At 46.6% G+C, this 21941-nt stretch overlaps 1 long non-coding RNA gene and 1 pseudogene across 1 annotated transcript; one reads left to right on the plus strand and one right to left on the minus strand.

Moving 5' to 3' along the window:
* The first annotated feature begins 1305 nt into the window (after positions 1-1305).
* Positions 1306-21441, plus strand: LOC123115535 (uncharacterized). Its single transcript, XR_006456654.1, has 3 exons — positions 1306-1662; positions 19587-19590; positions 21431-21441. It is a non-coding gene; the product is annotated as an uncharacterized lncRNA (long non-coding RNA).
* Positions 14119-16141, minus strand: LOC123115534 (cytochrome c oxidase subunit 2-like; annotated as a pseudogene).
* Positions 21442-21941: the final 500 nt, after the last annotated feature.

The raw sequence follows: 21941 nt of genomic DNA on the forward strand, positions 1-21941 counted from the left end.
CAGAGGCAATGCCACGGGTCCTGTTCATCCACTCCCACCGCTCACTGTTCATCCAACCCCCCACCCCCCGCAACACTCACTGTTCATCTAGAGAGGTAGCATCGATCAGCTTCAGTTAGCAGCAGTAGCGAAGGAATCGATCGCTCGGGTTCAGTAACGCGTAGCCTGCAGTGCAATCGCTCGGGTTTAGTTAGAGCCCAACGCCTCGCTCGGGTTCAGTTAGAGACAACGCCTCACACACATGCGCGTACGTGTACGAGAGAAACGCGCATCGCTCGGCCCCCGACCACCCACCGTAACCAGGAACTCCCCGAAATTTTCCTCGCCTCGCTTCTACCACGGTTTTTTCCGTCATGGACGGCCCAAAGAATGTCATGCAACTGCGTCTCCGGCCCGCCCAGGACAAAAATCCCATTTTTTGTCATGATTTTTTGTCATAGAAGTAGGAGCCCACCACATCTATGCTGATACCGGGTTTTGTCACAATTATCCTCATAGAAGTGTCATATGTATGACAGAAAAAAATTCGTTTGGCCCAAAATGTCACGGATGTGTCTTTTTTTTTGTAGTGCTTGTTCGAGTTCTATCCTCAGGATTTACTTACCTGAGTACCTAGCACCGAGGATCGATGTAATTTACTTTCAAAAAGATGTCGTTGGTGCTAACACGCATATAAATAGATGTTCCCCACTACTTGCTCCTCTTACCCGAATGGGGTTATATGCCTTAGTGAAACTCAGGGTAAAGTGGCAGAGGTATGACCTCGGGAAGAAAGAAAGATCGGGCGGGGAAAACGATGTTCGAACCCGCGACTTCTGGCGTGACAGACCAACACTCTAACCAACTAAGCTATTTCCCCCTTTCGTAACTACTGTTGATTCAACAGTCACCTACCGGTTACCTTTGTAACTATACCAAAGTAGTTGTACAACAGAATGCCCTTCGCCTTTAGTACTTTTCTTATATATATTATGTTATATACTAAATGTGTCAAAGCAATAGAACTTATTGAAAAAAAAACAAGCCCATCTTTCTCAAAAAGGAAGAGAGGGTGCGCCCCCCAGAGAGAACCCCATTCTTTCAAGAAAGTTCTAATTAATTATGTAGAAAAAGAAATAAGGAAAATAGGAGTAAGCGAATAGGGTCAACAAGATTCTAAACGAATACCACAAGTGACGGAACCGATGATGATGAAGAGATAAGGGGCGAAGGATATTTTTTCTATTGTTCCAATTCTTATTTATTGACTATCTAATTTATTTAGATCCATATTCATTTTCATTTGCAAATACAAACTATCTTTCATTTTCTTTTTACTTTTGCGCTAAGGATAAGGGAACTGAGAAAAAAAGAGCTGGCTTGGCTGGTACATCAAGCATATGACATATTGCTTGTTCGGTGTGGTACACATATTTGTCAATGTCAATCAAGTAAGAAAATGCATTCCCACTGTCTGAGGAAAAGGTGAAGAATTGCAATTTATTGAGCTTGTAAGGCCCGTTGAAGTCCCTGAGAAAGGGTATAAATAGGGCTATAAGTAGGCCGTTTGCTATTGCAATAAGGGCTGCTCGCCTTTCCTTTTCACGGCTTGGCTTCCTATCGCTCCTATGTAGTTGTCGGCCTTAAAAGGAGTCTTCCTACCATACCATCATGCATGCCTATGTTATAGTGCGTTAAGCTTCGCCAGAAGCAAGCAAGATGATGAAGCGAAGCTTCGTAGACAAGGCTCGTCCCGTGCTTGATTTACGTTCTCGTGTAGTAAGGCCTCACTGAGGGAGTCCCGGATTAGGGGGTGTCCAGATGACCGGACTATAGCCTTTGGCCGGACTCCCGGACTATGAAGATACAAGATTGAAGACTTTGTCCCGTGTCCGGATGGGACATTCCTTGGCGTGGAAGGCAATGTTGGCGATACAGATATGTAGATCTCCTCCCATTGTAACTGACTCTGTGTAACCCTAGCCCTCTCCGGTGTCTATATAAACTGGAGGGTTTTAGTCTGTAGGAGGAACAACAATCATACCATAGGCTAGCTTCTAGGGTTTAGCCTCTCTGATCTCGTGGTAGATCTACTCTTGTACTACCCATATCATCAATATTAATCAAGCAGGAGTAGGGTTTTACCTCCATCGAGAGGGCCCGAACCTGGGTAAAAACATCGTGTCCCTTGTCTCCTGTTACCATCCGCCTAGACGCACAGTTCGGGACCCCCTACCCGAGATCCGCCGGTTTTGACACCGACATTGGTGCTTTCATTGAGAGTTCCTCTGTGTCGTCATCTTTAGGCCCGATGGCTTCTCCGATCATCAACAACGACGCGGTCCAGGGTGACACTTTTCTCCCCGGACAGATCTTCGTATTCGGCGGCTTTGCACTGCGGGCCAATTCGCTTGGCCATCTGGAGCAGGTCGAAAGCTACGCCCCTGGCCATCAGGTCAGATTTGGAAGCTTGAACTACACGGCTGACATCCGCGGAGACTTGCTCTTCGACGGATTTGAGCCACGGCCGGGCGCGCCGCACTATCGCGATGGGCATGATCTAGCTCTGCCGCCGAACAGTGCCCACGAGGCCGTCCCGGTGTCCGCTCTGACCCTTAGTTCGGAGCTGACTACGCCAATCGAGGACGGATGGCTAGACACCGCCTCGGGGGCTGCAACCTCTACGGCGATCGAGCCGAACACCAGTCTTGTCCTTTGCGAAGCTCGCGACTCCAAGGTGCCGGACTCCTCTCCAGACTCCGAACCTTCCCCGTCCCTGCCGATCGAATCCGATTGGGCGCCGATCATGGATTTCGCCGCCGCAGACATCTTTCAGCATTCGCCCTTCGACGACATTCTGAATTCACTAAAGTCTCTCTCCTTATCAGGAGAGCCCTGGCCGGACTATGGTCAGCAAGGTTGGAATGCGGCCTCCGAAGAAATCCAAAGCCCACCCACCGCCCACTTCATAGCCACTATCGATGATTTAACCGACATGCTCGATTTCGACTCTGAAGACATCGGCGGTATGGACAATGATGCAGGAGACGAACAGGAATCAGCGCCTATAGGGCACTGGACAACCACCTCATCTCACGATGTATACATGGTGGACACACCTAAAAGAAACAACGACGAGGAACAAAGGGACGCAACGAGGGACCGTTCCCTCGAAAAGCAATCAAAACAGCAGCGTAAGCGACGTGCCAAACCCCACCTCGACAGAGACCCAGCCAACGAGCAGGGCGAACCGGCGGACGACGAACATGCCATCGAGCAACCGTCCGAACAGGGCAATTTGGGTAAACAAACCGAACAACCCGTCCCCGGTGAAGATAATAGTCCGAACGACCTCACGCCGGACAAGTTGCTGGAGAAGAATAACCTCCACAAAAGGCTCGTCGCCACTGCGCGTAGCCTGAAAAAGCAGAAGCGGAAGCTCAAAACAGAGGAAGATGCACTCAGAATTAGATGGGGCAAAGTACTCAACATCGCAAACAAGTACGGCAACAGTCATCACACAAAGAGCTATCCGAACCGGAAATTACTGCCGGAATTTGACGAGGAGGCCTTAGAGCCCCCGCAATCAAAAAAATAAAAAAGATATCCAGTTGGATAAACAACCCCATGGCCAACATAGAGCGGCAAGGCACGCGATCCGCGCAAGGATTCACATCAAAAAGACGGCCCAGCCAGATCTATCTACGGGCCAAGAAAGCAAGCTATAGTAAGCAATGCAATGCAACAAGTATCTAAACATCACGGCACACCCAAATATAGGGGATCCGCACACCCCCTCTGTTTCACCGATGAGGTGCTGGACCATGAATTTCCAGCGGGATTCAAGCCCGTAAACATAGAGGCATACGACGGAACAACAGACCCTGGAGTCTGGATTGAGGACTATATCCTCCACATACACATGGCTAGAGGAGATGACCTCCACGCCATAAAATACTTACCCCTCAAGCTCAAAGGGCCAGCCCGGCATTAGCTTAAAAGCCCTCCCGAAAACACCATCGTAAGTTGGGAGGAGCTCGAGGATGCTTTTCGGGAAAATTTTCAAGGGACCTATGTCCGACCTCCGGATGCAGACGATCTAAGTCATATAACTCAATAACCCGGAGAGTAAGCCCGGAAACTCTGGAACAGATTTCTTACTAAAAAGAATCAGATAGTCGACTGTCCGGACGCCGAAGCCTTAGCAGCTTTCAAACACAGCGTTCGAGACAAATGGCTCGCCAGACACCTCGGCCAAGAAAAGCCAAGAACAATGGCCGCATTAACAAGCCTCATGACCCGCTTTTGTGCCGGAGAGGATAGGTGGTTGGCAAGGAGCAACACCAGCGATCCAAGCACATCCGAAGTCAGGGATGGAAACGGGAAACCACGACGTAGCAAAGACCAGCACCGAACCAAGGGAAACAGCCTGAAGAGCATGACAGTCAACGCCGGATTCAAAAGCTCTCGGCAGAATTAGAAAAAGCTGCCCCTCAAGGATAGCAGGGATGAGCTATCTAACCTAAACAACATCTTGGACAAAACATGCCAAATCCATAGTACTCCCGGGAAGCCTGCAAACCATACCCACAGAAATTGTTGGGTCTTCAAGCAATTCGGCAAACTTAACGCCGAACACAAGGGGCTTGACATACCAAGTGAGGACGATGACGAACCCCACAAGCAGAGCACCGGAGAACAAAAGAAGTTCCCACAAGAAGTCAAAACAGTAAACTCACTTCATGTGACAAAAGGGAAATACAGAGTGGCGCCTACGGAGATACGCGCCATATGGCCTGTCCCAGAGGAGTCCTGCCACTGGTTGTTACAACCAATCACCTTCGACCATCAGGATTACTCTAAAAGTATCCGGAACGCAGGCTGGACTGCCTTGGTCTTAACCCGATAATTGCGGACTCCACTTCACACAAGTCCTAATGGATGGCGGCAGTGATCTAAACCTGCTATACCAGGACACAGTCCACAAAATGGGGATAAACCCAACAAAAATTCGCCATGGCAACACTTCCTTTCAAGGTGTAACGCCAGGCCCAGATACCCATTGTACGGGTTCTCTCCCATTGGAAGTTAGGTTCGGCTTCCCCGACAACTTCCACCGTGAAAAGCTAACCTTTCACATCGCCCCATATACAAGTAGCTATCAAGCACTGCGGGGACGTGAAGCTTTCGCCCGCTTTAACGCAATACCGCATTATGCAGCCCTTACACTTAAAATGCCCGGTCCATGAGGCATCATTTCATTAAAGGGAAATATCGAGTGTTCCACGAAAGCGGAAGGCTATGCGGCTACCTTAACAGCCACACACTAAACCAGCTTTACTAGTCAAAGCACCCAAAAAGGTCGTTCAGACCCCGGACACGGCTAGACGAGTCCGGCGTAAACATACAAAGGCTTACTAGCCGCACACCCCTGTACAAGGGGCTCCGCGCGTATACAGCAAGAGACAATAAAGCTCAATTCTACCCATTTTCCGAATTATATTTTGTTTATTTAATATAACATAAATTTTCGCATGATTGTTTTTCAACTAAGTTCCTCTCTTTTACAGATGAGCACCGTGCTACACCCGTCCAGGATACGGCACAACAGAGACACAGGCGCAGACATGCAGTAGGGGCCCGTTCTAAGGATTCTTTTCAGATTAAGACCCTGCATAAACCTTTTTTACTGTCTCTTGTTGATAACATCCCCCGGTTTCTTTCCCTAATCGAGGAGGAGGCTGGCGTCTTGGCATTTGGCCACATCAAAATTTTGCGCGTACCTGGACACCAGGGGCTTCTTACCAAGGGCGTTGTTCAGCCCGTTTCCATAAAGACCGAATACCTTAGTGAGTGTTCGGCGTCATGAGTTTGGCCTTATATGCATCAGCTCCGAATCATGTCTTTGGTCAAATGTTGGGTTTGCCTGACTCCTGTGTTTTGCTGCCTTACGTTCTGCTCTATCGGCTATGGCGGCACCAGGAGAACTACTGCGATTGTGCCCCGGTTCGGCCAGGCGAGCACCTCAGTAGAGAAAGCCAAAAACTGACTGTCATGATATAGCGTGAGACTGGTCAACCACTCAATGACCCGCCGGAATCTTTAGGATTCCTCCGCATTAACGAAGGGCTGTTTCCCGGACAGGCACACATGCGCCCCGAATTCGGGTGAGCGCGGTGCCCCTAGGGGCTATATAGTAGCCCCACTGTCAAACTCCTATGGCTAAGTGAAAGTGATAAAGCATTATAGTCCGGTTGCCTAGTTCGCTGCGCTATCACCTCCTTTATAGGACCAAGACGTTGGATCAAGTGTGAAAATGCGCCTTTTGCGAACACCCTCGCATTATATGCGTGGGGGCTGAAGCCGAAGACTGCCATCTTTCAGGTTATATACACATATACATTAACGGCTGCACAGGAGGTATTCTAATTCTTGAAAGCACAAGTATAAAAAGCTTTTATATTCCATCGAAACATTGTTTTACAATAATACATGTTATTCACACATAACATCCTTCGAACACTGCGTCTCTATTAAATGAGCGCCCGGCAGAACTTCCTGAAAATAGTGCTCGGCAGGTACTCGGCTTTCGTCCGAATCTTGGGATGCAACAGCACTGGCCTTCATATCCGCCCAGTATGCCTTGACACGGGCAAGAGCCATCTGTGCACCCTCTATGCACGCCGACCTCTTCATTGCATTGATATGCGGCACCGCACCGAGGAACTGCTGCACCAAGCTAAAATAACTCTTCGGCTCAGGCCTTTTCGGCCACAGATGACTCACGACATGATTCATGGTGAGTCGGGATAACCTATTCAGCTCCGCCCATGCGGCCAAACGATCGGATACTGGAAGTGGGCGCTCTGGATTGTTTGGAACCGCGACCAAAAAAACCTCTCCACTTCATGGTCATTTTGATAGAAGTGTTCGCCCGCGTCCGCGGCACTTGCCGCCAAGTCCAGGTAAGTGTTCTCCGCACTCCACTTCCGGTCCAACGGAGCATATTTAGGATCCCCGAAATTCATCCGCAGCATATAGGGCTTTCCAGCCGTGATATCTCTGGCCTGACGTAGCTCCTCCTTCATAGCTCTCATCGCAGAGCGAGTGTCCTTGGCCTCGGTAGTGACCTTCTCTAGGTCCTTCTGTGCCACCCGATCTTCTTTTTCAAGAAGCTGGCAGCGGTCGGAAGCATTCTTCAACTTTTCAGCCATCTCGGCCATTTCCTTCTTTCTTTGGCAGTGAGCAGCCTGTTCGGCTTTCAGCTCTTCAGCCGCCTTTAAGGCAGCTGCATCTATTTTCCTGGCCTGCTCCTTGGCTCGGGCAAGTTCCGCCCGAAGGTTCTCCATGGCAGCGGCACCATCTGCATCAAGCATATATGTTGTAAGGTACGGGCATCAAGATCCTCTTACCAGGTGTCTTCGGAGAAATTACATACCTTGTGCCTCGTCAAGCCGCTTGTTGACAAGCGCGATGTCGGCATCTACCACGTCAAGTTGCCGCTTTAGCTCGGCAAATCCTTCAGTCCGGCCAGCCACCGGACACTTCGCCACCTACATAAGAAAGGCGCAATATTATACCTGGGATTATGATCCTCGGTGCGCTGTCCTTTTTGACAACACACCGAGTCTCAGGGGCTACTATCTATACAGGGCGCATCTTATATATGCGGATCTGTCAAAAGGTACATCCTTTCACGTACCTCAAAACCCGTCAGTAAACTCCTGACGGCCTCGTACAACCCGCTCTCCACAGATGAAATCCTTCTAATCACCGTATCCATCAACCCACGGTGTTCTTCTGAGATAGACGCTCGCCCGAGCAGATCCTTCAGCTCCTCCGACCGTGCACCGGACGGTGCCGGACTCGTCCGATGGCCTTCTTCGAAGGCCGGACACGGAGGGCCTTGGGGGGGCTATACGACTACCTTCCGGCCCTGCCGGATTCGAAGAAACCCTCCGTGACGACACCTTAGGGTCTCCCGCCTCGCAAGCCGGTATGGCAGGGGGAGGCGTTCCGCTCTCCATCATCTCCGGACGAAGATCCCCTGAAGATGAGCTCTGCTGAGAAGGGCGGAGATCCGAACTACAAGGTAAAATTTCGGTTATCTTCCTCAGAAATAGAATGGGGATGTCTCTTATTTTTTTAAAAAAAACCTTCCTCTACTTACGGCTCGGTGGAGAGCTGATCCCCTTGGGGATGCAATGCCGCCGAGGCACCTCCCGGCGCCAGACCCTCTGATGAAGATTTCTTCCCCCGCTTTGAGGCCATAGCCTCCGGGTCTTCAGAGGTGGTCCTCTTTTTCCCCTGGATGGAGGAATTCTCGATTCCTCCTTCCCTGACAGCCTCCTTCGGGGAGGCGGTACCTTCCTTGTTCCCCTCTTTGCCTTCTTCCAAAGGCGCAACCTCCAGCATCCTGGTTAACACGGGATCCGGCGTGGTCTCGAGGAGGGGAGCCGGACACCTGATTAATTTTGCTTTTGCTATCCACTCCTGTTTGAAGGACAGCTCTTTTAAGGGCAATTTTATGATAAATATACGGATAGCGTGTCCGGGTACAAGGCTACTTACTTGAGTATCCGGGTGATTGCAGCTCAGACCTGCATCCTCAGACGAGTCCGGACACATTGCTTGTGATCCGAAGAACAATTTGTACATCTCCACGGGTGTCATGCCCATAAAATGTTGGAGAGCTCGTGGTCCTTCGGGATTAAACTCCCACAGGCTGAGGGGACGGCGTTTGCAGGGCAGGATGCGACGAATCAGCATAACCTACGTCACTACGGCCAGATTGATATCTCTTTCCAAGAGATCTCGAACGCGGCCTTGCAACAAGGGCACGTCCTTGGACGACCCCCAGTTGAGCCCTTCATTGACCCATGACGCCAGCTGTGGTGGGGGACCCGAGCGAAAGGCAGGAGGCGCCATGCATTTGGTGCCCCTGGGGGCTGTGATGTAGAACCACTCTCGTTGCCATGAGCCAAACTCCTCTTGAAAAGAGCCCTCGGGCCATGGAGCACCGGCAATCTTGCTTATAACAGCGCCTCCGCACTCTGCGTGCTGCCCCTCAATCATCTTCGGCTCTACCTTGAAGGTCTTAAGCCACAATCCGAAGTGAGGAGTAATATAGAGGAAGGCCTCACACACGACAATGAAGGATGAGATATGGAGGATAGACTCCGAAGCTAAGTCGTGAAATTCCAGCCCGTAGTAAAACATGAGCCCCCTCACGAAGGGGTCAATCGGGAAGCCTAGCCCCCGAAGGAAGTGAGACGCGAACACCACGCTCTCACCGGGCTTGGGAGTGGGAATAACCTGCCCTTGAGCAGGCAGCCTATGCAAGATTTCGCCGGTTAGATACCTGGCGTCTCTTAACTTTAACACGTCTTCTTCCGTGACGGAGGAGGGCATCCACCGGCCTTGAAGGTCGGAGCCGGACATCATCGAAGGTCCGAAGCGCCTGAATCTGGAGCTTTGGGTGTTGGAACTCAGGGCGACAGGCGGATTTGATTGAGATTGAAAGAAAGGAGTCGAGCCTTGGTCTCTTTATAAAGAGGTTGAATACCAAGAGCCCTCCCCGTGACCGTCTGGGATTCGCCTTCGTTTGAGAATACATACCAACATGCACGATTGGGTTACCCACGCCCGTATTGATGAGAATCCCGGAATAAGGGGACACGATCTCTGCTTTGACAAGACGTGCCAAGGAAACCGCCTCGCTAAACTCGCTGAGGTGGGACAGTAAAACGATTCGAATAAAGGCTTGGCTGTGGCATGATGTCACATTGCGGAATACGTCAGCAGATTAGATTTGTACAAATATTATTCTCTCTACGGTGGTATGTGGAACTTACTTTGCAGAGCCGGACACTATCCTTGTGTTCAACATCCACTACTAGGGAAAAGCCTAGCAGCAGCGCGGGTTTTAGGCCTATCAGTAGCGCGGGCAGGAGCGCTACTGATAAGGCGCTACAGCTAATGCTTAGCAATAGCGCACATGGATCCACACTATTGCTAAATTGACTTAGTAGTAGCACTCCTTTGGAACAACGCTACTGGTAATTAGTAGTAGCGCTTCTCCTTTCCCGCGCTACTACTATTATTTAGTATTTTATTTCTTTTTTATTTCATGTTGTATTTATACACCTTTACACAAGTTTTCATACAACAGGAATTTAGAGATTATTTTTACATCATAATGAGTTATTACATCACGGGGTGAAAGAACCGTGGACTAGTTTCAAGTGGATGTCCATCCACTTGAAACTAATCTGCGGTTCTTTCACCCAATGATATAATAATATCATCGTCATCATCATATCATTAACAACTTATCATCATAATACATCATTGTCATATAACACCTCCTCAAGATCATTGTTTTCATCAATGACATCACATAGCAAATTGGTCACTAGTCGTAATCACAAGTACTCCTCATTATCAACTCTAAATTACCACATAATAAACATATTGTACCTCATAGGACCTATTACATTTGATTAAGACCTACTACATTCTCTAAGGTAAAATAGCAAAAAACAAGATAGCCCCTGACTCTCCATTATGGAGAATGGAGATTAGCCTGTCTCCAATTCTTGCCTTTCGCTGAATGTTACTTCCAAGAACCTCCTTGCGAATGTCCATACATTTCTTCCATTCTTTGATGAACATGTGTTCACGGGTTTTAGAAATCCGATATGCACAGGTGAGCTCCATAGATTTACCTGGCAGTATGTTCAGAACTGAGAGGCGACCATGCAGAGACATCAAATGAGGCACACAATCCATCGGGAGTTTCTGTTGAAAAACATAATAATAACTTCGTAGTTAGCAATGATGTACTAGTTTTAGAAGTATGCAAAAGATGCACGGATGTCGTAATAGTAAAAAATCTTACCAGGGTATCTCCAGAGAAGTTACCGTGGTTCAACACATGCACTAGTGGCACGTATTCACCATAATTTGGAGGAGTTCGATAATATTTATTGTAATTCTCAAGAAGAGTACAAAATGCGATCAGATGATTTTTCTCCTTATACGTTAATTCGGTGCCATCGGTGTAGTGGGTTTTATCTACCATCTTCCGCACAGTCTTTGAAGAATCAAAATAAGCTGTCAATGGAAATAAGCTATCAACTATTTTGAAATAAACAATATAAATTAGTTAATAACTATGTTTGAGAAACTCACATAGCGGTACAATCGGAAGCGTATTAACAAGGACCCAAATGTCCATATTGTCTTGCTCGATGTCAGGATCACCAAGATCCATGGTGACAATCATACCCTCATAAAAACCATACATTTTGCAAAGTGCTTCCCAATTTTGGCAACCAAAATGGGTTACGCTCTGAGCATTGCACAGATTTACTTCAAAATCCATATCATGATGGGTCCTTAGGTGTATTTTCTTTGTTTCGAAATTTTCATGGTCTTCAAAACCCATCCTCTCCAAGATATAGCGTCTTGCATGGCATGGGATAAGCTAGTCGAATTGTAAAATATGAAAATTAGGCATTGAAATAGTTGAAGTCATGCTTAATTACGAAAAAAAACACTTGTCGTTGTTGCGTACCGTTTCACAATCAAAGGTCTCCTCGAGCTTAATGCTGAAGCGCCGATCTTCGTCCAGCTGAACGAACCTGTCGCACATACCTCTATCGTCGTGGCACCAGCTACACTCCCCCGGGAGACTGTCGTCGTCCGAGTACGACATTTCCTACGTTCATAATTCAAAGATTAAACTTGTACATATTCTAGCACAAGTCATGCTAGAATTCACGAAAAAATCCGACATGACCTTTGCTAAAAAAGGACATATCGAGCGCCTGAAATTTGCCGGAACGGAAATTAATCAACACTCTGGCAAAACATAAGCCACTCGGAGATGTAAACTGAACATGATCGGCCACTTGGGCAACCACATATCCTATTTGAGCAACAACACAAGATATACAAGGATATTTGGCTGGTCTCACCTTGATGTCGGAGGGGGTCGGTGACTGGGACGACGGCGGGGATGTTGGAGGGGGTCGGTGACGGGGACGACGGCGGGGATGTCGGAGGGGATCGGTGATGGGGACGACGGTGGTCACCTGAAACCATATAAGTTATCACTAATACATCCTGAATAATTGCTTAAACTAAAAAATAACAACAAATATGACATGTTCAACTAGTTTTATTAATTCAACTAGTTCTTACTAAATATAAACTTACTATAAATAGAAAAAAAACTAGTTATTTCTAAAAATAAAGTAGTTCAACTAGTTATATTAATTATCTTACTAAAAATACATTAGTTCTATTAATTCAACTAGTTCAACTAGTTTATTAATTTACTTACTAAACTTGTTCAACTACAACTACTATTAATCATACTGCCCTAGTTAACTAGTACCATCACTACTAGTAATTAACATCTACTACTACTAAAAATCTAGTACTAACTAAGCAACATCTAGTACTAGCTATGAACCCTAAATTAACATCTACAACTACTAAATCTAGTACTAACTAGTTGCAGGGGGTGGGGGCGATGGAGAGGTAGCTAGGGGCGGCGAGGTCGAGGGCGGTGGGAGGAGGGCTGCCGGCGGAGGAGGGAGGAGGGGTGGCCGCAGGCGGAGGTAGGAGGGCGGCGGCGGAGGAGAGAGGGGTGGCCGCAGCCGGAGGGAGAATATGCAAGGAGGAGGGAGGAGGGACGGAAGGAGGGAAGTACCTCGACGGCGGACAGACAAAGGCGGCGGCGGCGACGCATGACGACGGTTATCGGCACGGGGGCGAGGGTGAGAGTGTGAGTGAGGGTCGGTCGTGCGCGTGGGGATAAGGTAGGGATAGTTGTAGCACGTTTACCAAAATGCGCTACAGCTAATCTGAATAGCAGTAGCGCTTTGCACATAAACCGCTACTGCTAAGTGTAACTATACAAAAAAATACGTCAATGCAAAAATACATTGGCCATCAATGATCTTTTTGTGTACAATCTGAATTGTCAATATGAATCCTCTCCGGTAGGAACCGGAGAGGACTCATATTGCGGCCACAAATTTTACACATAGAGTTCAGTGAAGACCAACTGGTTGTGGTAGTTTCAGAAATAACATATTTAAGGTGGTAAACACCCTGTTCACGGAGCGAGGTGGGACTAAACTTGTGGGCTGATCTTAGCAGTAGCTGTTTTCCTATAAGTGCGCTGCTGCTAACTTCTATAGTAGTAGCACTGTTCAATATAGTGTGCTACTGCTATAACTAGCGGGGGGTGAGGTCATGGCAATTATAGCAGTAGCGCGGTTTGTGGTGGACCCGCTACTGCTATTTTCCTGTCAGTAGCGCGTTTCGCTAACACGCGCTGCTGCTAAATAGCAGTAGCGTGGTATTTTGGGGAGCGCTGCTGGTAAGATTCTGTGTATAGGCTTTTCCCTAGTAGTGATCTTCTATGAAGTATTCGGAGGAGGAACCCGCCTTGCAATGCCGAAGACGATTTGCGTGCCGGACTTGTCGTCATTGAAGCCTGGTTCAGGGGCTACTGAGGGAGTCCCGGATTAGGGGGTGTCCGGATGACTGGACTATAACCTTTGGCCGGACTCCCGGACTATGAAGATACAAGATTGAAGACTTCGTCCCGTGTCCGGATGAGACATTCCTTGGCGTGGAAGGCAAGCTTGGCGATACGGATATGTAGATCTCCTCCCATTGTAACCAACTCTGTGTAACCCTAGCCCTCTCCGGTGTCTATATAAACCGGAGGGTTTTAATCCGTAGGAGGAACAACAATCATACCATAGGCTAGCTTCTAGGGTTTAGCCTCTCTGATCTCGTGGTAGATCTACTCTTGTACTACCCATATCATCAATATTAATCAAGCAGGAGTAGGGTTTTACCTCCATCGAGAGGGCCCGAACCTGGGTAAAAACATCGTGTCCCTTGTCTCCTGTTACCATCTGCCTAGACGCACAATTCGGGACCCCCTACCCGGGATCCGCCGGTTTTGACACCGACACTCACCCTACTTCAATAAGGGCTTATGCGCTCCACTTGTAAATGAGCGTTAGAGCTTTTTGAGCGAGTGAGCGAAGCCTTCCTGGAGCTTCCCCCTTCCCTCACCCGAGAATTGCATTTCCGCTTCAGTTTCCTCGGTTTAGTTGGTTTGGAGGATTAATTGATTGGATACCCAATCCACATAATCTTTCAAAGTCACTGCTTCTATGACGATAGGCGTAAAGGCATGATTAGTTTCACGAATCTCACTGCACTGACCATAGTAAACTCCTTCTCGTTGTACCGAGATGGAGGTAAGATTTCAACGACCAGGTACATCATCACATTTGACACCTGAGGAAGGTACACCCCAACCATGAGGTGCATCAGCGGGTGTTACAATCATACGTAGATGAGTTTTGGCTGGTACAACCACTCTATTGTTAGCTTCTAATAAACGTGATTGACCCCATTCTGGATCATCTTCTGGAATCGTATAACTGTCAAAAGTGAGTGACTGTTCATCGGAACTGTTATAGTCCGAATACTCATAAGGTTAGGTCGACGCCCGCCTCCGCCCAAACTTGACTTGCAAGTTTCCCCGCAAAAAGCTCTCCACGCCTACTCTTATTTATAAAGAGCACTATTCTTCTTTAGTTAGGTAGTTCTCCCCCCTCTATGAGACCGTAAGACCCCGGTGGAATAGAAGGCCTGCTTACTAATAGGCAAGAGGGGACCCTTTCTTGCCCAGCCCTACCTACATCAGTGAAGCTGGAACCGAGGAAGACAATGTTCAACACACATGAGACAAAATGAAGGTATGGGACGGCCAGTTCACCACGGAAAGGGATGCTAGTCGGCTTTGGAAAAGTTGTAGGCCCCAATAGATCAGATCTCAAGAGTGATTCCTCACCTATCCTGCCAGGGGCCAAGTCGAAGGCTCGAGTATAGATTCCCTATGCTCATGTGAATGGCCGGCCCATAGATCTAAAAGGATCCATAAAAAAGACCGGAAAGTATGTTTGTCCATGAAAAAAAACTCGTTCATGAGACCTCGAATTCCCACGTTCCAGCCTGCATTATGCCAGCAGGTCCCACCCAAATTTCTTGAGTCACCCTTATCTAAAAATAAAAGGACGGAGTCTATCTAGATCATAGGATCACTGTATTCATAGGTCAATTCTCTTTCTTTGACCTCCCACCGTTCACGACATCCCTTGCTTCTCGCAAGAACGGCTTCTCGGTGGAGGAGTAGAAGCGCTGGTCCCCTTCGGTCAAGTGCTTGTGCGTGCTCTTACCTACCGTAGGACCTCCATCCCCGAAGCAAAGAAGGAGGAGCATGAACAACAGGTTGTCCTCTCCTGGCCCAGCAGTTCCGCAACTACTACCGTGGTTGTTGCCAACGGGGATCCCCCATTCCTAAAGGTAACGGGACCAGCCCTTAGGTCCAAAGTTGTATGCCACTGCTGTCGTGCCGATATATTCACTACTGAAGCCCCGTTATCGGACATTGCAGGCTTAGCATCTATTTTTCGTATATCGCTCCAGCAAACCGAGAAGAGGTATGTGTACCTCCAGCAGTAACAAGAATGGAACCATAGGCTTCTATGCTGGGAGCATTTCGGGGTATAGGTCTAACCACCTCAACTCCCCGTTTCTGGCATGCTATAGTTCTTTTAGTCTCTCGACGACGGGAATGGGAGATGACCGGTAAGCCAGATGCTTCATGAACCACCGGTACATTTCGTTGCACTTAAATCACCCTCTTAAGAGGCGCACTCCAATACCATTGATTTCTAATAGCTTTGATAGTAATGGTCGGATCTACTAATACCCCGTCCATTGAGTATAACAAAGCAAGCGATGGTATAGCAATGAACAAAAGAATGACACTTGGAAATATGGTCCGAATAATTTCGATAGTAGTTCCATGAACAATCCTTTGTGGGATTGGATTAGTTTGCTCGTTGAAATGCCATAAAGCGCGAACCAACATCCATGATATGAAAACCAAAATAAGAATGAGGAAGAAAAAGATATCATGATGTAAGTCAATGATTCCTTGCATCATAGGTGTTCCTGTGTATTGAGATCCTAATTGCCATGGTTCCACAGCATCACAAAGAGCGATTGTGAGGAATCGACATGATAATGAACGAAGAATCATTGGAATTTCCCATCTTTTTCAGCTCTGCTCCCGAAAAGAGAAAGGAAGGGATACTGATCTTGACGTCGGTGTTGGTTTTTCCAACGAAAAACAAGAACATTCTTTCACGAACTTCCATGACAAAATGCTAGTTGCCTCGTAACGCATACACTGGAGCGTTTGTCCCATCGACGAAGACTACTTACTATACACGTTTTTGAGTTGCATTTCATGCTCTTTTTCGTCGCCAGCTAAATCAATCAATTTGACAAGATCTTGCATCAATCACCTCGTCCGCTAGGGAAATGCACTCCTAAATAGACTCGATTCCCCGCCCCGCATCAGTGAAATGTCTAAGACACAATGGAATAGCAATGTTTCTTTTTATATGATAATATGCACCGAGGGGAGGAGTAGATTCAAATAGAAGTCAAGTAAACAGATTCAAGTTAGCCCAGTTTGGTTCCTTGGAAAAGCAGTTCAAAGCAAAGGGTTGACGGGTGGTGGAATCCCATCCCAGGTTTAGTATATAGCCCCTGTTTTCCAATCCGTAAACGGTGGATTGACTTGCTCTTTATCAAATCCACATTAAAAAGGGGTTTTGTCGTTCAATGCTTTGATCCGCGCACCTTATTTCTGATTGAACCACTTCCTCGAAAGGACATCGTATCGGTGCCAGAATATGGGCTAGCGGTACACCAACCTCCCCACCAACTGCTACGCCCCGGGGGGCTTCTTCCTAGCACTATTGAAATGATATTCCTATTATTGGTCCTAGCAATATCCCTGGACCAGGGCATGGCACCTATCCAACTATGTCTTGTTTCAGTTTCCGGATCCGAATCTTTTGTTATACTTATGCATGGATGATTGTACACAACAGGTGTGGAAAGTGCAATAGATCTCGAAAATGGATGCCCCTATTTCAATTTAATAAGTGCTTATGCAATGGCCTGAAAGTGACAGACTGAGTCAAGTGACCTGTTTTTGCCACATGACCCAGAATTGCACGAGAACCTACAACTCATGTTATCGTTCTTAATTTGATAGCCACGGGACAACTGTTTTCTCGTCTCTCAGCCTTTCTTATACCTGCACTGACCTCAATGGTATCCAACCTGCAAAAAATATCTATACCCATTAGCTCATCACGCCAACAGTTCTCTTGGGTTGACTGAACCTACCTATCTGAAATCCCTGTTGCCAACTTCTTACTGCACAGAAGCAATGGAACAGTATCGTAAAGTGAAGTGAAGCAAACAAACCACTCCTTTGGAATTGATGGACTTGACACACAGTCGGCGACTGAGATGTGCCATTGTCATCGTCAAGATCGTCCATCGCGAGTACCTTCTTTTCTGCATCCGTCAGTTCCAGTTTTCCCAGCATGTTTTATTACTTGCCTCGATCGATACCATCCACTTATTTCTCTTTCTCACAGGACACATAAAGATACCAGCGCTTGTGCGAACAGTTGATGCTTGTTAAGCCATAGCTATCACTTCTCGCGCCAAAGCGCTCCCACCAACTACAAAATACCTTATAGGAGGGGCCCTTGTCCTCAGCTAAAAAGAAGTAGATATTGCCATAAGCAGGAGATGGAAAAGCCCATGATCCATAACTTACTCACTCAGATATTTACTAGAGCTTGGCAGTGAATGAAGGCAGTACAGGAGACTCTGAATCCTATTCAGATTGCCAATGATCCAGTCAAGCATGAACTAACCAAGCATATTGGTTTTGATCACGTCTATCCAAAGTCAATAGAGCAATTTAGAGCATAGCGGTATCTTTTGCTAATGAAATGAGATTGGATATGAATGTGGAATTCATTGAGTGGACAGATGAACTAATCTATACTTTGCCTGTCTTCCATTTCTCTGAAGATTTCGTTTACAACACAACATCAAACTCCAATTTCATGAATTGATAGGTCAGGATCGTTGTCGAACAGCTCTTCTTCATTTCTTCCAGAATTCTTTCTTCTAAGGTAGTAGGTATCGGGTTTCCCTGTTCATACTTCAAACATGAGTTAATATACTCTTGTAGAGCAGATCACTTAGGGCTTTATACTGGTTCGACGACTGGGTTCTTGTTCCTTTCTCTTCTTTGTTTGTCCACTCCCTTTGTTTTCAACAGTCTTTGGAGCTTCTGGTACCACTGGTGTGATCTCATTCTTGAATGTTAACACCCTGGTGTCTCCTAACGCTACGCTTTCTAAGCAACCTGAGTGTTCTTTGAACTAGGTGAACAATCCAGGGCGATAGTGTGAAAGGGCCTCGTCATTGCTCATCCAGTTTCACTACATTAGCCTCCTCGTGTTCCTAAGGGCTACCACCAACTAATGCTTTTTGACTTCTGGCTAGAGCTACTAACCTACCTTGAACAAGAGCTGCATCCCGGTAGCGCTTTGAATCATCATTTTACTATTCCTAGGTTCGATTCCTGTTGTCTTTACTTCCTGTCTTGCCTCTATGCCTTCCTGGTGGGTGACTGTGACCTGGAGATGGTTCGATGGTTGGTGACTCTAAGCCAGAGTTATGCTTTCTTAGTTTCATAAACGCCTTTCGAAGCCCTTTCCAATCAATGGAGAATGGTTACTAGAGCTAGCGCCTGTCCCACTTTAGAACACTAAGAACAGTAATAAGCCTAGTCAGGACAAATGCACTCAGTGTTAGTCCGATCACCTCGGCTAAAATCATCTTCGCTTTATTAATGACCAAGGGTATCCATATCATGATATGTAGATACAAGAGGGCAGAGGCATTGATGTGGGTAGGATGCGTGTCTGCTTTCCTGTTGTTTGAAGGAGTAGATACATTCATTTCCTTTTGCCAGAGCGAGAGTGAGAGTTGTGTGGGATGTTGACAATCACTATCTCGTGAAGTCACGAGCGTAAACCTTACATAGTTCCAGCAAAGCCCAAAGACGATGGTGAAAACCTTTGTTCTTGTCCGGCCGATGTTGTTCAAAGAAAACCTGGACAATGAGGGGCAGGTTATATTCCCTTTCTTATGATCGATTGAGGTATCGCGGATAATGACACCACGTCTGTAGCATCTACTTCTATTGCAAGGCCCAAAGCACGTGGGAGAATGTTCATTTTTTCTGGATCGGATTAGCAAAAGCAAGAAAGTGTGTGATGTGGCGGGGAAGCCTAAAAGAAGCCTTTGGGAGGCAGTGTGGTGACGCCTGTTTGGCGCGTGGGAAGTAACTAATCTAATGATATATTGGTAACTGCCTATGGGTCCGCACACCACTCCTTATGTTCAGCTAAAAAGCCTTTCGGGTCGAATTTCTTAAGAAATAATCAAAGATTAGAATTCTAATGTGTTAGAATGTCAACGGGAGCTTTCACAAAGCCAAGTCACAAATACAATGAAGAAGTGCTACTGCCAACAGACGCAACCATGGATCCTGATTCAGAAGATTCTGAGAAAGGCGAGTTAGTTATCACATGAGAGCCATAAGAGCTCTCTAGGAGAGTGATCGCCCAGTGTGACTGATCCAATTTAGTCGCATTCAAGGCTCCACACGGGTGGTAAATTCCAAATAATATTTGGATATCTCGAAGAGAACCCCAATAGAACCATTTAGATACTTCGATGAGAACCAATAGAACCATAATGGTGAGCGGCTACGCGTCGACGCCAGGTCAATTTATAGTTCTAGTCTACTTACCCTAATTCATAGTCGCATTTATTACACTTTTACAAGACGAAAGTGATAGTGGTTAGAATGCGCTAGACTGGCTGATGCTATAGATTTGCTCCATCCAGAGTCACCCAAAAGGACCTTATCTGTTGAATGATCGCTTTTATCCTTGAAGTCTTTCTAGCCCACCCGTGCCAAACTAGTCTTCTTTCAAAGATGTGGATCCAACAAAAGTGTAGATCCAATTAACAATTAACCGCAAATAAGGGTTTTAGGAGAGTCATTATCTCCCTATAGGCACATCGGTGGAAGAAACTCCTAAAGCAGGGAAGCACGCTCTTGTTGCTTGTTCTGTTCTTGTGGATCCACGCCTGTGGTTAGGAAGGCTACAGAACACAATAAAATAGCATTGATAACCAGAGAGATCCGCGGGCCTATTACCAGTTTTGGCATGTTAGTTGTTTTGGTCATAATGTTAGCCATTTTAGGCCTATCAAATTCAATGAACATGTTTTGCATGGAGTCGATAAAGACAGTGATATGATTGCTGCATAATAATAATGAGTCAGCACCAAAGAGTACGAGGATAGCCCAAGCCTTCCACAAGTTTCTCGCTAAACAGTGTCTCATCTATGCTTCATTTTATATGTTTTTTAATAAAAAGGCCACGATAGACCATCTGATGCTAGCTCCTCAAATCATTGGCCAAAGAGGGAAATGGATACAGCAAGTCTCCCCTCATCTACCAGAACGTTTTTGGAGTTATCTTCGCTCCCACGCATGGCTAGACAACCGAAAAACAGCCTAGCAAAGATGACTTCTCTTGGGCAACGCAAGGACAAGTAGCTTTGATTATGAAACACAACACAAGTTGGCATAACCCAAGTCAATATGATAACTCGATCATCCAGGTCTTGCCTGTGTCAGCTTCTTTCTTTGGATCAATGAAGGCTTTGGCACCCTTGATCTTTTCAGATATGAATGAAAGTTGGTAAGCAATCTCTGAAACCACGAACTGATGGACATCGAACTCTTCCTTTCTTTCTAGCAGCATAGCAACATAGCCCTACGGGGGGCCCAAGAAGCCAATCTTCGTCAACCAATCATATCTATCTATTGATGCCTACTTACAACCGTGCTCTTCTTTCCCATGTCTTCTTCTCTTCCCTGAATGATCTTCGGAAAAACATAGGAATTAGGTCGATGCTGCTCAAAGAATAGCTCTGGATACCTGTGTTTCCAATACTGACTTCAGGAACATAACGGTTCACTCCCTCCTATGGATAAGAAGTAGACAGCTCGATGTGATGATAGCCATTTCTCAATTTAGAAGGTAGAGCAAGTCCAAAGGAAAGCTGTCTGAAGTAGTGCCCCCACCCCAATACTTGCTAGTTTCTCTGGTATCCTATACTTCCCGAATATAGCGCTCATTAACCTGTGGAAGGAAAGCAAAGATCTCATCTGACGAATTGACACTTCATCAATATGTTTCTTTAACAAGAGCGGAACATGTGGTTGGTCGACCTATGAGATACTAGAACATCTTGTGGTCAACGATGAGAATTTGTTTCGAGATCCTTCCTTTTGAGGGAAGATGATTATAGATCTTTCTCTTTCCCTAAATCCGTGTTGGTTTGACCGTGGATTCTATTTAATTAATACTTTGACTAGTCGGAAGGGCATGCTGGAAAATTCCATCGGTGCAGGAGCTGCTACGATTGATTGTTTGAAAGTCGAAGTCGTTTCATTAAGTCAATTGAAAGGTGGGTTTTGTCAGTAATAAAATGGAAAGGGGGATGGGGGAGGTGAGCCGGTTACGCTTTAAGTGAGGAGACATGAGCTCCCGAGCTTAGATAAGTTCCCTAGGCCAGACAGAGGTCTAGGGGGAGTCCGGATAGAGGACTCTTTTGACCAGTGAGCCCGCAGATTAGGAAGGTGGCCTGCCAACTGCGTAAACAAAGCGACTCCTTGTTGGTGTAAGATAGGTGTTGGTCCGATTCACCTATGTCAGTTCGAACCTGACGAGTCGTTCGTTCGTGTGGAGAATCTCTCTCCTTTTCTTCTAAGTCTTGCTTCATTAAGTTACTTGCTCTCTCAGCCTCATAATAATAATGAATATTCAAATACTTTATGCTAAATTCTGTATAGCAATCAATGTCTGAGGGCATAGAGAACCTTAAGA

The sequence above is a fragment of the Triticum aestivum genome, chromosome 5B (assembly GCF_018294505.1).
Source record: "Triticum aestivum cultivar Chinese Spring chromosome 5B, IWGSC CS RefSeq v2.1, whole genome shotgun sequence".
In the NCBI taxonomy this organism is placed as follows: Eukaryota; Viridiplantae; Streptophyta; class Magnoliopsida; order Poales; family Poaceae; genus Triticum; species Triticum aestivum.